The sequence below is a fragment of the Panthera onca genome, chromosome A2, assembly GCF_046562875.1.
Source record: "Panthera onca isolate mPanOnc1 chromosome A2, mPanOnc1 haplotype 2, whole genome shotgun sequence".
Taxonomy (NCBI): domain Eukaryota; kingdom Metazoa; phylum Chordata; class Mammalia; order Carnivora; family Felidae; genus Panthera; species Panthera onca.
Genome location: NC_138340.1, coordinates 94,923,190 through 94,939,471, shown reverse-complemented (window position 1 = coordinate 94,939,471; position 16,282 = coordinate 94,923,190). Strand labels below are relative to the sequence as shown.

At 39.2% G+C, this 16,282-nt stretch overlaps 1 long non-coding RNA gene across 4 annotated transcripts in view; it reads right to left on the bottom strand.

Annotated features, from left to right (window-relative positions):
• The window catches only part of LOC132679879 (uncharacterized), a 297,655-nt gene extending 282,141 nt beyond the window's left edge, over positions 1-15,514 (bottom strand). For 3 of the 4 annotated variants that reach the window (XR_013553995.1, XR_013553996.2, XR_009610376.3), the window contains exons 1-3: positions 15,475-15,514; positions 7,931-8,043; positions 3,198-3,327 (exon numbers count right to left, since the gene is read on the bottom strand). This is a non-coding gene — a long non-coding RNA (uncharacterized LOC132679879). The remainder of the gene's footprint in view (positions 1-3,197; positions 3,328-7,930; positions 8,044-15,474) is intronic. The other variant, XR_013553997.1, reaches the window with a different exon arrangement.
• Between the last annotated feature and the right edge of the window lie 768 nt (positions 15,515-16,282).

Genomic DNA, 16,282 nt, shown 5'->3' with positions numbered 1-16,282 from the left:
AACTATATATCCCAAAACTCTAGAGTGTAATGATGTCTGTTTATGAATTTTATATAAATAGATTGATACTATAAGTGTTCTTTTGTGTCTCATTATCTAGTAAGGCATGTCATTTGTCTAGATTCTACTAAAGTTAGAGCCATTTTCTCCTTCTAGACAATACTGCAGTTTGATTCTTTTTGAAAACATAATGGGGTAGAAATTATATAACATTAAGATACAGACACTGATCAGAGAATTTTACTTTCCCTTTATGTCTTATCAAGTAGAATGCCAGGTAGTATCCATATTTTACAGTTCTGTCTCCAACTCTCTGCTAAATGTGAGATTCTTCTACAGTCTGACTCTGACCTACTGAGTCCTAGAGCTGGCACTGTTCTCCCATGATAGAATGGACCACAGATGGCTGGTTCACACTTGCAGCCAAGTTTCTGTAAGCATGACTGTAAGCTACTGAATTGCAGGGAGTTCTTTTTGTCTATGAACATTGTATACATCTTCATTTATTCAAAAAAATCTTATTTTCAGACATGTCTTGAAAATTTTTTATAGGAATGTTCTTTGGTGTTCAAACTTTTTATAATATTATAAGCATGATCTTTTCTTCTATTACATATTATTTGTGCTGTTACTTATTTTTATTGCATCAAATTTTTGGGAGGGCATTCACTGAAGAAAAATATATTGCTATAGACTGAATATTTGTATCTTCTCTAAATTCATATGCTGAAACCTAATTCCCCAATGTGATGATATGTGGATGTGAGACTTTTGGGAGGTGATTAGCTCATGAATGGGATTAGTGACCCTATAAAAGAGACACCAATGATAGAACATGATCCACATTACAAACACTGGCTCCTGTTAGTCTAGTTTGGGAACACTGATGGGAGCACTAATGGAGAACAGCTGGGTTTCACTGGTATTTTCCTCCTCTCCTATCCCAGGCAGCCCTCTGCTCACCTTCCAAGACACCAACATTTCCCTTAGTGATATATGTGGGGGAAAATGTAGTTAGAGACTCCTAGGGAACCACTCTGTTGCCAAAGTTATAAAAACAAAAAACAAAACAAAACAAAAAAACTACTGTCTTAATCATGTCCTTCTCTTGCATGCCTCCCATAAGGATGTTTCAGTGCTTTGAACAAAAGCTGGTCTGAATACAAATGTTATTATGGAAGTCTTTACAAATCTAGCACAATTTGGGCAAGAATTCTTCCAAATCTCTCACAATCACAGTAAGGCAACGGGCTTATGGTTCTTCAATTGATTTTCAATATCTTCTCTGTATCTTTCAAGTTAGTATTTAAAAGTTGTCTTTTTTAAAGTAGTATCTTTGTTAAGGAAAGCTTTTCATTAAAGGTACCAGAGAGTTATTAAAGACCTCTGAGGTAATAATAGGTGACTGAATGAGGCTGCCCATAAAAACCCTATAAATCTTTTTATCTAAAGGATTTGTCTCTTCAGTTTCCAAACTATTCAATCTATGTTGCCTTTATGAAGAACTTTCATTAAGTTGGTCTCTACCTGCAGTACCACTGAAAATAAACCACTGTAGTGTTTCTGCAGTGAAATCATTGGCATCCCATTCATTTATAAGCCTTACACTATTTGTCACCTTTTCAAGCTACCAGACAGACACTCAAAACTCATTTTTATGTGAGCACATTCTATTACTCTCTTCTTGTCAAGTGACGCTTCTGTTTCTTCCTCGGGAAACTGAGCGCCAGGAGCCCAAATATAGGGTCCTATTATAAACCATACTACCCAACTGCAACTATGCTTTGCTTTGCTATAAAATAAAGGAAAACAAAGCCAGCCACTTGTACTAAGAGATTTAAATATCTGTTCCATCATCTTATGATCATGGATTTCCTCTTGACTAGGTTTCAGTCAAGAGACAGATAAGCCAATCAAACATATAGTGAATATTAGAATCCAGAAGCTAAATGATGATGAAGAGATAAATCGCCCTGTTGGGCTCATATAGCCAGGTCTCATGAAGCAGACAGATCTCAGAATAATCATTAGAAGTAATCACAGGGAGAGATAATGGGAGACATTGTCCTGACATCCTTCTTTCTAGCCAAGGTTTACACGTAACGTTTTTTTATAAGCAATCTGTCGTTGTGACCTTCTGAGTAACACATTGTTGGCATCTGGGTCATGGCAACAATCAGACACTTTGATTGTTGGTTGCCAAATAAAATCGCAACATTCTGCAGTGATTTTCTTTTTTTAAAATAATTTTTAAATGTTTATTTATTTTGAGAGAAAGAGAAAGAGAGAGTGAGGAGGGGAGGGGCAGAGAGAGAGAGGGAGACACAGAATCTGAAGCAGGCTTCAGGCTGTGAGCTGTCAGCAATCGAGCCCAATACAGGGCTCGAACTCATGAGTCATAAGATCATGACCTGAGCCGAAGTAGGACACTCAACAGACTGAGTAACCCAGGTGCCCCTGCAGTGATTTTATTCTAAGCCCATTCTAAGCCCATATGGGATAGGTATTTTGCCATATTCTCTTGAGCAGTACAAAACACTGAGAACCTCCCAGCATCTTAAATCTAGTACAATGCATGGCATGCAGTTGAAACAACAAATGTTTATTGAATTAATGTGACTGAATGACACAGTGAATTTGGTTCTCCCCCAAAGATCTTCTAGTCTTCAGTTTGCTGTTATAGGACTGATCTCTTGTCTGAGGAAGGGAATTTAAAAATCAGAGTTCTCTGAGAAGTTTCCACTCTACTCCCCTAACTGCTTGGTCTTAGCCAGAAGACCCCAATTCCCAATTACAAATGGGATAAGAGCCAACACAACCCCCAGGGCTAGTCTGATGGAAGGAGCTCTGTTCAGAACTGTGAGAATTCCAAAGTCAGGGAAATGGGTCAAACTCAGAGTTGCTGGGGGCAGTCTATGGATTAGTTTCTAATAATGCAGAAAGAGGAATCAGAATAGATACCCCACACCCAGAGTCAGGAGAGGATGTGGGAGACCAGGAAAAAGATCAAGAAAAGATGGGGATCAAGAAACCAGAGAGTCAAGAAAAAGGCAGAGCTTGGTGAGTAAGTGGAGGTCATGTATGGTTACCCAAGTTCTTTGCATGTCTGTGGCAGGTGGTGTGGGAAGGGCTACCGGGCCTGGCAAGCTAAGGACAGTGGGGCAGGGCAGACACATCCTGGAACACTATATACTCACCACCTGGTTTTTAGTAACTTGAATGGTGAGCCTAGGCTCAGTCTACAGGTCAGTGGACTTGGACTTCGTGGGCTTTTAGATCTAGGACCAAGATGTAGAAAACAACTTGTCCTTCATTTCTTCATGAAGCCTTAGGGAAAAGGACATGGGTGAATGTAAGTCAAGAGAAGAGAATGAGCTATTAGTGCCTAAGATGACTCAGTAATAATAAAGCCAGGCTTATAGCTCCAGACTTTTTTAAATTAAGCTTCAAAAATCAACATACTGTATTTCTCAAGAGGAAAAGGAAAAGACAATGAAAATTACCTATCTAGTAGTTTTCCTAAATTAATTCACTACTTGGAAACTAATAGCTCTATGATTAATTTTTCTGACTAAATCTCGATTTCTTCCATGCAAATCTGCCCATCAAGTTACTATGACGCCCAACCAGTATGTAATATAAAATATAATACAATATTAGAATGGGGGTTCTAATTAGTATTTAGAAGTGTCAGTCAGAAAATAATCATGCTTATAGCCATCATCTTGTGGAAAAAGAAAAATCCCTCAAGTATTAGCAATAAATAAGTTGTCTTTTCACCTCTTTGTGAGAAATCCTGGCTTGGGACATTCCAAGACTCAAATGAAGATGCCCCTTCCTCTCCTGGGGCCTTTTCCTTCAGTCACTGGGGGCAGCTGGGGGCACAGCTGGGGGCACACCCAGCACTGACAGTATCTCTAGTACCTTTATGTGGCACTCAACTCTAGGACCCTGGGATTTTTTGAGTCAGATGGGACTAACTCAGCATCTCCCTAGGGGAAGAGGAGCTTCCAATTTCCATCTTCTTTTGCCTTGCTCCTCAGGGCACCAGAGCCCAGTAAGAAAATGAAACTGCCTAACTATGTTTGACTCTGTTATTGAAATGTGAAATGTGTGAATAGAGTAAGAAGCTCCATTTGTTTAATTAATATCCCGAACTACACTGTGCCTTGTTAATTTCCATGTTGATAATGCTACAGTTGGCAGACACATCTTTGTTTTTTCCTTTTTCCCTAGACCTGTTCTTTTTCTTCTTTTTCTTTGTGTAAAGGGTATGTACTGGCTTTGTGAAATCCCTGTAGCAAGTTGTGAATGATGTATGAAGTGAAAAGTCTTTACTCAGGGCACAGTAGGAAGACAGAAAGTGCTGTGCATTCACTGCTGGGCTGAGTTTTTGACTGTGTGCTGGAGTCAGAAGATATTCCACATGCATCCTACACTGCCTCAAAATCCCAGGAGTTCTCAACTGGGTGGCATGGGGCATAGTCCTACAGAAAGGCAGAGAGATGAATTTATTGACCTCCAAAGGTCCTTCTTGGCACTGTGATTCTGCATGCACTCCAGGTAGGTTTTTTCCCAGTATTTTAAACAAAAGAACAAGAATAGGAATCCAGAGTCTGAGTCCAGAGTGTAGAAAATTAACCCATTCCCTGGCCTGTGAAACAGGAAGATGGAGAAGGAGGTTGGTAATTATCAACTTTCCACAAGCTAATATCACTTGGAGAGCATATGTTTCTATACCTCAGCTTGAGAGAAAATATTTTTATGCCCTGTGGGGCCAAAAAAAAAAAAAAAAAAGAGCTAGCCTTGTAGTTTATGCACTATTTTCCTTTCAAGGAATCAGAACTCTATGAGAGTTATCACAATTTTCTTGTGAGCTGAGTGTCACATTGGTGCATGATCTAAAATTATCCCATGTTTCAAAACTAGATACCTAATTATCCGACAAACAGAATCAATTTGACGTTATCCACAGTTGACTTATAGATTCATGGATTAACTATGGTTCAGGTCCAGCAGGGATGTGGGGGCACAGACCTATGGGGAAGGGGAGCTGAATAATTAGTCACTGGCTAATTATTGCTAACTGTAACTTCCTTGAAGACAAACAGAAGGGGTTAGGAGATCAGCTCTGTTTGCAAGGAATCGAAGCAGAAAAGACAATGTCCTCCCACTCAGTCTCTTACTCATTTCTTCCTCCTAACAGCAAGCCCAGAAATCTCAAGCCTTGAGTCCTCTCTTTTAGGTGGGGGGGGGGGGGGGGGGGGGCGGGGAGAAGAAGCAAACAACTATTCCTTAAGTATTAAGCAATTTTTGGGAGTGAGCCAGTTGTAGATCATGTTGTTCCTTAACAACACTTATGACAATACTGAATGACTAAGCTATAACTCTAGTTTTGTTTCTATGCTTAAGTTTTCACTTTACATGACTACCCTTCCACTCCTCTCTCAATCTCATTTACCTAGTCCAATGAGGGTTGACTACTTTACCTCTCTCATCTCAGAAGATGGGCAATTATTATCCAAGCTGACAGAAACACGGACTTTCAAAATTTCACTCTTTCCCAAACTCCTCAGGAATTAATGATTAGGTTTTACACATTCCATTCAAAGTCAGACTATCTTTAGATACATGACTGAAGAAAGGATAAACTGGTGGCCTACCATTCTCTCAGCCTTGTATTTGAGTGACACATCCTGTACCTGCATTCACAACGAGTGTAGTGAACCTAGGAAAGACCCACGAGGAAGCAAGTGGCCTTAAATAAAGTATAGTTAAACTTGAGAGAAAATATTTTTTACGCCCTGTGGGGCCAAAAAAAGAGCTAGCCTTGTGGCTCCTTTAATCCTGAAGAAAACAGAGATACGGCAATAGTTTTCAAGATCAGAGATTCCAGAGAATATGGGGAGCAGTGGTATTGAAATAATTCTGGAAAGAAGGAATGAGCTCAATGAACAGCCGGGAGATTTGTGTGAGAGTCATGATAAATCATTCACCTAACTCTTACCAGCTCTTGCCTTTGATTATGAAGAGGTTTCATTTTATTCTTTGGATCAGTTATTCCTGGGTACTTATAATAATAGAAAATTCTCAGAAGGGGAATATCTTGTAAAATAGTTAGGGGTAGAAACTTTTGAGAACTAAAGGAATATTATTGCCCATAAGAACAGAAAGCAGATATTACTTACAGCTCCAAACAGTGTGGTGAATCTGTTTGGGGAAAATAGGTAGTCTGTATTCATGCGTGATTTTCTGTGTTGTGGTAAAATGGTATTAGGGCATTTCAAGTCCCCGTTTCATAATTTTTCTTGTTCCACGCCATTTGCCCTTACCTCCTTTCCAAATGGATCTTGGTGCCTGCAAGCTTCTTGCACATACCTCTGAATTCTATTTCAAATTTTCCCCCTCTATCACTTTTGAAGACTGTTAAGTGCTATTTATCCATCAACTAACTGCCTGCCAACTTCCAGTCATCAAATGACTAAACCAAAAGAGGGGGTGATAGTAGAGGAACCTGACCTGACATTTAAGTTAAAACAATCCATTGTATCTCCAAGAGGAAGATACAATCTTAGGGCTCCTGTATGGCTGGAATATATTTTCTTACTGAGACTTTTATTCATTTTAAGTAGCATGAAAAATAACTGGTCCAGAGAATAAAATGAAACCTCTCTGTAAAAAAAGCAAGTGCCTTAAGCAAAGGTGGTAACAAACCTTGAGACACAGGTTTGTCTGCACTCAAAATTCAGCAGGGTTCTATCACTGAGCACATCATGAAAATATGAATTAAATTTTACAAATAAAGACTGTAGGCTCTGGGTCCATTAGAAGCATATTTAACTGTCAAGATACAAAACACTTTTCTCTCTAGTAGTAAAGATCAAACAGAAAATGTTTGATCCTGAATGCAAATCCTGAGTGCAAATTTACCCTCTCTCTTTACCAATAGATCATTCCAACAACAAAACAAACGCATAAGGAAGCAGTTGAAAGCCTCACAGCCTTACAAACAGTCACTCCTCGATGGCAGGAATAGACAGACCTGTCATAATGCCACTGCTTGGGCTCATCGATGGCAGGCACAGGCAATGAATTTCACTGAGTTTATTTTTAGCATCATTCTTAAAACATTCAACACACAAATCACATCCTCCGAACAGTAGTACTTGATGGAAGCACAACTTATTCACACCCTCAGCAGTGAGAGATCGTGCCAGTCCATGACTTGGGAGATTGTAGAGTGCTCCTCCAAGCTTCACGCCAGCCCTCAGTGATTTCTTACAGATATTTACTTTTGCACATGGCATATAGAACATTAAAAGGGTTTTGAAAAATCCCTCAGTTTTTTAAGTTCTGAAGGATTATTAACTTCAAAGTCTGAAGAAATGTCGCCCTTCTATCTTTGGAAATGCCAGGAGCCTTTGCATATCCCTACCACAGTACCAAGCAACCCCCAGCAGAGAAGAACGATTACTGCCTCGGTGGCGAGAGGATGGCTTTTGATCTCTTAACATATTGGAAATTACTTAAAGGTAAGCCATCTGCTAGCTGAGGAACAAAAACAGATTACATCACACCCTGCTAGAAAGATTGTGTTAAATCCTGTATATCAAGGCTTTTAATAATTCTATATTAAGTCAGCTAATAGGATTAGGTACACATTTTCTTTAGGCTTATTTCCTCAACTATTAAAAAAAACTTTTTGTGTGTGTTTGACGATCTGCAAAATTCAAGAGTATTCCACTGTGAATAAAAAGGGTTCTTTCAAGAGGATGCATTTCTTCGGATCACCACTGCTCTCCAAAGAGATGTACAGCAGAAGTGCCTTTCCAGAGCAGTTTTTTTTTTTTTGGGGGGGGGGGAGGGTAAGCCAGTTCATTTCTGTTATTGCTAATATGATTTATTGCCTGTGTACTACAAACCTTCATACCTCCATTATTCTTCAGCTGGTCAGGGGTAGGATCCAGGATCATGGGTGAGGTAAGGTCCCCTCAATACTAGCAATTAGTGGTAACAGTGGTTGACCATGGTGTGCCACCAGCACTGAGGGTGATAAAGGAATAAGCCTTGGTTAATAAGAGTTTAAAGCATCTATAAGACTGGACAGTCCAAGCCTTGAACTCTAAAATTATGCAACACAAGAAATTCTGTATTCTAAAATTACACGCAGCCCAAACCAAACATACTGTCTTCCCTGTCTGTGGTAAACTCCAGGTCATGGGACTATTAGAATATATTCACTTGGTGACATGTGGGGAATAAAAAGAAAGGGCCTTCTTCATCCTTTGGCCCTTCTTTCATTAATTTGGCTAGTGTTATTCTACAATCTCAGAGCATTAAATATGCACATGACATAAATTAACCTCCATTCATTGCATCTAAATCTTTCATAAGAGGTTCATTTACTCCCTCTGTGATACTGAGAGTTACATAAAGTTTTCACAGTGAAAGCAACAAATACCTTTATCTCTCAGTGGTTCTTAAAGTAGTTCTTTAAAACAAAACAAAAAAAGGTCTCTCTTCTTCTAAGAAAAGGTAGTTCTTATCTTGATGACAAAAGGTTACAAATTATTATTGAGAGCTGAATACAGGATTAAACATATTTAGAAACCAACTTAATGTGTTGCATATTTAAAACACTTGAGAAGATTTCATTGTTACATTTCCAAAAGATTACTAGAAATAATTGCCATGACTTTGTCTTAATTATTGAATCAAACAGGGTAATATGAATTTAATGAGAAAGGAAACCATAAAATCAGTAGCCCATTTAGTTACTGTATATTATACCTTGCTGAAATGGTCTAAGCTTTCTTTGTGCACTCTTTACAAATAAAATAAGCACAATTAATAATAAATCTGGTGTGCCTGTGTGGCTCAGTTGGTTCATTCCACTCTTGATCTCAGCTCAGGTCATGATGTCACCCTGAGATCAAGCCCTGCATTGGTCTCTATGCTGGGCATGAAGCCTGCTTAAGATTCTTTCCCTCTCTCTCTCTGCCCTTCCCCTGATCTCTCCCTCTTTGCTCTCTGCCCTTCCCCTGATCTCTCCCTCTTTGCTCTCTGCCCTTCCCCTGATCTCTCTCTCAAAATAAATAAATAAGTAAATCTAGCACTAGCTACCATATATTGAGGTATTTTGTTTGTTAGCACTTTGAAAATATTGCCAGTAATCCTAGTAGGGTTTTCTGAGAGGTGAATGTTATCACTTTCTGTTTACTGGTGAGAAAACAGAAATTCAAAGTGGTTTAAAAGTACCTGCAGCAATTAAGGAATAAGGAACCAAATTAGGGTTTGATACCAAAATCTATATCCTTTCTGTCAACATCTGGTTGATCCCAGACTGACAGGTGCCAAGAGGTCAGACATAATCTTGCTTTTTACACTGTGACTTGATTCAGCTTTGTGTCTAATCTCTGAATGAATGGACAGAATGATGCCATGTCCTTTGAATGCTTAGGATTCAGTCAGGGGATCTCACATTATGCTCCTTCAGGCCAGTCTCTACTATGCTTCTTCAGGATACTGATGTTCCTTCCATTAGTTTGAGGTACCCAAACGAAATACTGGAAGTCTTTTCCCAGGCCACAGAATTTCTGTCATTAGCCATCAGCTTCTGAACTAAGAATTACCTTTAGAATCAAAATATAGATCTATGAATTTCATTCAGATTTAAATACTTGCCCCAGACTACTACATGTATTAGACTGCTAAAAAATAGAGGAATTACCACAAGCATAATGCCATTCTGATTTGATGACTACTACTAAAACATGAGAACTCCTTCTAAAAATGCCATTTATTCTTGTATTAACTTTTTCTTATTTTTCACAGCTCTAACCTCTAATATAACTCAAGCACCAGGAACTCACTTAGCATGTGTTCAATGGCCTTCTATGGTTGACTACGCATCTCTCACATTGCTTGATAAAGATTATGGCCCCAATATAGTGAATCAGCTCTACTTTTGTTGCTGTTATTATTGATTCAACCATGGCCTTAATCATAGTTACCCATCACTCCAAAAATGTGGTTTAATCCTACTCTGCAACACGCCGTCTGGAATATGAAGGATTTTATTAAAGTCTGCCCTTGCTTAGTTAGACTCCTAGAAATAAATCAGCAGCCATGTTGTATAAGGGAAAAAGCAGAAAAGAGCCTTGTTGATTTCCTATCTCAGCCTTCATTTGAAGCAAGTTACTTATTCCCTTTAAGCCTCAGTTTCCTCATGTAGAAAGTGAGAACAGCATCTACCTTCCAGAGTTCTAAGTACAGCAATTTATATTAAAAAGAACCAGAATATAGTAGGCACTGAACAAAGGTAGTTACTGTCATCATCTTTCATAATAATGACTGATGGTTCATAGTGCTAGCATTCATAATAAAAATTATAATCATCATGCAGTTTTGTTTCCTATTAGATACATTACATAAGAAAACCTAACATTCAGTGGTAACACCATAACAGAATCTAAGTAGAGTGCAAGTTTTCCCAGCCTCCTGCTGTTATCTATCTTCCTATCGAACAGATATAACCCTGGGGACAGATGACCATCAGAGGCCATGCCAGCTAAAAGCTTGGCTACCACTTTCACCTCCATTTGCATTGGATCAAGTCAATGTGCTTTCAGCTTCCACAAGTATAAAAAGCCAGCAAACCAATGAAGCTCTTATAGTCTCACACAATCTTATTAAGTATCTTATCTATTTCAATACCTGCCAGCAGGTATGGGATATTAGAATGTGCATACCAGGAATCCACTGCAGTCTTGAATCAGTGACCTTGACTCAGAAATGACATTTTGTATATCAAAATAGACTGGTGTATAACATTCTAAAAGACAGGAATGGCCTTCAGCTAATACAGATCAATTTCCACTCAGCTTCAGCCACCATCTAATTACTGCTGACTTTTTTAACCTTTCTCACTTCCTTTATGGATTATATTTCTCTCTACTCTACCGCCATTTGCTTTATTTGGTGACATATCAAACTTAAAATTATATGATAAGGTTTCACATTTTTCTTCTTATGTTTTTTATTGTGCTGAATTTATTTAGAAACAAATTATTTTCTGAAGGAGAAGAACTTTTAATGAACTGACTTTTTACTTTACCTCTATATTCACTTCTTACATCTTGATTTGTTAAAAAGAATACTCTGATGTCCTCCATCACATGTTTCACAATGATGGAACCCTACCACTGTCTTTAACATTACCATAGTATATTAGCCTGTATAGAACTATATTGTATACTAAAGTATACAATATAATAAATTGTATATAAGTACACAAGTATAATACATTGCATATTAAAAGGAAAAACTAAACCTTAAAGTGAAAACAAACCACTAGTATTGCAAAGGGGGTTACTGGAGTGACAGAAGGAATTGTCTTCTTTCTGAATCCTCATTTTTATCATCACTGATTTAGGCACTGAACTTGAACTTTAGACTCAGACACTTCTTGGGCCAAAACCTGGCTTTGCTACTCGTAAGCTGTAGGTTCTTTGGCAAGATGCTTAAACCATCTCCCTAACTGGAAAATAGAAATAATTATTTGACCTCTAAAGATCATCATGATGATTAAATAAAATGAAATTATGTAAAGTGCCTGGCATATAAATTCTCTCTCAGCAAATAAGTACATTTGAAACCTACCAGCGGGACAGCAGCCTGGACTAGGGGTCTCCTGAAAGGGGAGCCTGAGGCAAAAGCTTCTGTATTACTACTTTTCTGGCTTGCAAGGAGCAAGAGGGGGGGGGGGGCGGTGGCAAGAGGAATGAAGCAGAGAATAAGTATGCAAAATCAAGAGAACTGCAACTAAGGTAGTCTTCCTGATACTGGATATACTCCTTCGTGGTCATATTCTGGAGCAGTAGCTCTAGCTCCACATAGTCATCAGGACTGTCTACAATTGCCTATACAACAACTCCCTTATTTGCTGCTGGCTTACTGGCATGAAGATTCCACACTGTGGTAGTTCACAGTTCAAGTTCAGTGGAACTTTTTCTGTGTACCTGGTAGAAGTGGCCCTCCCACTTCTTCACCCCATAGTAGAAACCAGTACCTTAAGTTTGTAGGGACAGAAAGTACAAATTTCACAAGGGAGTTGCTGTCCTTACAGTGTGGATGTAATCTGCCTTTGATCTTTCCTCCTTATGGGCATTGAGGATAACACATTCACCAGTTTCACTGTCTCATACCTAGTACCAGAGGCCCTTTTAATCCACTTGAAAGAAAGATAACCACATCTGGCACAGATGTGACTAGGGCCACCACCTGGTTAACTTTATGACGGTTCTATATCATTCTTCATGATTCCCTCAGGATTATTCAGGGCCAGATAGGTAAATTGAACCAGGGATATGATGATGACTATCACATTTGTATCCTTCAAGTCTGATAGTGACATTAAGCTCTGCAATTCCTCCTGGAATGCAGCGCTGTTTCTGTTCTACAATCTTGGCCAAGGATAGCAGTTTCAGAGGCTTCTACTAGGCCCTTCCTACCATAATAAACCTTACAACCACTGAGTTGGGAACTAGTGTGAGGGTTCTACCAGCTGATGTATTTATCCCAATGATACACTCAGAATATAAGAAATAACCTCAAGATGGGTGTGTGAATACTTTGCACCCACCGTGAGACAACTGTGGGCCAAAACTCCACTGTGATGATGTAGCTCCAATGAGCTCCCACTCTTACTGGAGATGCCTGGTGGCACTTCAGATCCCTTGGTATCATTTCAGCCCTGATTCTTTATCTAACAGACTTTAAAGGGCCTGAGTTTCCCCTTCAACAGTGCAAGAGTTACTCTAACAAATGGCCACAGGTCATTTGGGGGAAAAATCAGAGAAATATTTCCTGTATATACTTATGGTTACATTGAAGAGTCTTTCCTCAAGGGATTCTGGGCTTCCCACTAATCACTGAACTATGGCTCCATGAACGGATTTAGATCTGGAAATTGAGTGATGGGCTTTCTACCACAATTGTTGATATTAGCATTCTTTTCACCAAGCTTCAAGACACATCTGAACAGACTATTACAGCTGCTTCCTGGGCTTCTTTTGTAGGATATCAAATCCAAAACATGGATGGGTAACCCATACCAATATGTTTTCCTCTATCCTTGAGTTGAAGACCCTCAAACTCCATTCCTACACCTGTAGTATCTATTCTTAGCAGGTCACATTAGCAAATTTCTGCAATTGTTTTGGTATGTAAGCTATTCCCTCCAGGAGTAGAGCTTGGGCTGGGTTGAGACTTTACTTTGGTCAACAGTTTAGAGGTTGTAAAGAATGCTGGGGGCATATCTTAAGGAGAAAAATTATCGTTTTATGAGGCATTTGCTTTAGGGTAAGTCTTAGCCCTGGCTCCTCAGAAAGTAGAGCTTGAACAAAAGTCTTACACCATACAACTTTGTTGAGAAGTATAACCCAGAAGGAGGAATATGGAGTATCAAGCAGAGAAGGATGGAGGAAAATACAAGAATGCTGATCAAACCAGCTATTGCTATGTTCAACTTACTGCTTGGTGTTGCAAGACCATCTCTGAGAAGCCCTATAACAGCTTCTTAGGACAATCTCTCTGGGAGCCAAGGGGGAAATAAAACAATTCATGGGGTCCTATTACCTATTGGTCAAATTTTTATCCCATGGGGTGCTACCCGCTTTGCATTTCTAGGTTGTATTTGCCTGGGTGCCTAGCAGGGTCCTGTGGCATTCTAAGTGTCTGCATTAACCTTTGGCAGGAAGTGCAAAGTAAGGGTATAGAGCATATCACTGTCAGGTTGAGCCTGAAATTATGTAAAACTAGTCACTACAGTATCGGCTAGAATTACAGACAGGAAAGACAGAAAGAACTGGAAGTGGTGCATGCCAGGTGTGTGATACAAGAGTGTTTCCAGATTCTTTGGGTAAGAAGTCACTTAGCATTACAGAAGCACTCTCCCTGTTTCCATATTATCTCAAACAAACAAATAAAGAAAATAGCTGGGGTTCCTGGGCAGCTCAGTTGGTTAGGCATCTGACTCTTGTTTTTGGCTCAGGCCATGATCTCAGGTTGTGAGATCAAGCCCTGCATCAGGCTCCATGCTGGGCGAGGAGCCTGCTTAAGATTCTCTCTCTCTCTCTCTCTCTCTCTCTCTCTCTCTCTCTCTCTCTCTCTCTACATCTACCCCACTCAACCCCCATTTGCACACATGTGAGCACATACACATACTCTCTCTAAAAAAAAAAAAGAAAGAAAGAAAGAAAAGAAAAAGAAAAAGGAAAAAAGGAAAAGGAAAAGGAAATAGCTAGACAGAAAGTAATTAAAAGTTAATGGCTTATGAGCTCACTCAGTTTTCCCTCCAAAAATAATCTGGTTATGGAGTAACCTATGGCTCCTTTTACTCCCCTATCAGGGCGGGTACTGTTAGTCCTATAAGAAGAAAACTGAAGCTCAGACAGGCTGTGCTTTACAGAGTTAACAGAGCAAGTAAGTGGCAGATCTGGAGCCATAATCTAATTTATTTACCCAGAAAGTATTTGTTTTGGTGAACCATAGAGCCAATTCATCTTTTCTCTCCTCTCTAGAAATTCTTTCTCATGACTTTCAGCTTTGAAAGTATGCTCCCATAAGACTTGTTTGTATACTAAAATGAGTCTTGAAGCTAGGGTACTAAAATAAGTTGGACTTTAAAACATTATCTGTGGTGTTCTATCTTCAATTTTATCTTCCTCAGTTTGTTTGCTAGTTTTCAGTGTGGAAGAAACTTGAGTGGAGGTAACAAATGAGGATGGTCCAAACTGGTAGCAACACATCAACCACGTCTATATGACAGCAAGTCCTGTTCTGCTATTTGTATTTAGTTCATTACTTCTGAATGAATCTAACCTGCCCTGCAGGGTTAATGCCATCTAACCCTGCATTTCTCTCAGCCTCTAGGTAGTTACCCAGACATAGCAGCTGCTCCATGAAACTTTGTTGAAAGAATACAGAATAAACCCTCCCTAAACATATGAGGAAGCATCCTCCTTTTCCCCCTCAGGGCTAAGGCAAGCTCTGCAGGCCACATATTTTATAAAATACCCTTTGGTAAATGAAGTAATTTTCAAATGAGTAGAGTAACCTTAGACATTAGGAAGACAATTAGTAAGGACTTTGTACAAAAGGATTATTATATAACCCTTCTGAGGATTTCATGACATCTCGAGCTTCTTTTTAAAATATCAAGTACACATACGATGGTACAAGGCAGCTAAGAAAATATAAAGATTCAACTGTCTTTTTTCTAAAAGCTCTACTAGTTTTGTAGCAGCACTAAAAGAGTCCTTGGAAGGGTACGTGTAATTTACCTCTGGGCTTGGGAATGTGAGACTGGTGTCATTAGCCAGTTCTTCCCTGGGTGACTTGTAACCATTTCTGTACAGTCGCCTCCTTTGTGGTTAATGAGCCCCAGGAGTGGGAGCTGTTAAATACACTTACCAAGAGTTAAACTCCACTGTGCTTCCTGCCTCTACTGCAGTAGTCAGTGCTGAGCAGGGGAAAACAGGAGTCTTGACTTTTTTCCAAGGGTTGAGTCACAATGAGACACTGCTTTCATCAGAACCTTTGATGCTATTGCTGTTTTCACTTTTTCTGTAGATATTTTCCAAGACTTCCCATCAGTAATGGAGAACCCTCAAAATCAGTGGGAACCAGCTGATTTTTCCTAATTTATTCTGAGTTTTTGGAACCTTCAGCACCATTTCCAAACCAATGCAAGGTGTATTGGTATAGTGATGGGGTTACAGTGATGGGGCCTGGAGCCTGGCTGCCTGGGTTGAAATCTGCTTCTGCCACTTACTGATTGTGTGACAGTGGATTTGTTACTTACCCTTTCCATACCTTAGTTTTCTTCTCTATAAAATGTAGACATAAATAGGGTGCACCTAATAGGATCATTGTTAAGACATAAACAGATAAATATAGGTAAAACACATAGCTCAGCACCTGACACATGGTAAGTGCTCAATTAACAGGAGTTATTACTCTTAGACACTGTAAGCTCGAATCACTTCCCAATGCCTTCTGTGAGTGCATTTGAGAAATGGATAACAAGAAACAGCTTCTCTGAAAAGATCTGGTTGGGAAAAGAACACATTCCTAGAATTGGTTTGAATTTTTCAGGTCTCATATCTTTTCCTCTTATGAAAAAGGAGGTCAATATTCCTTTAAGACGGGCAGGTACTGTTCATCACAAATCAGAGAGAATTTAAGTGAATATTCCTTCCTGCATATTTCCTCAAAGGAT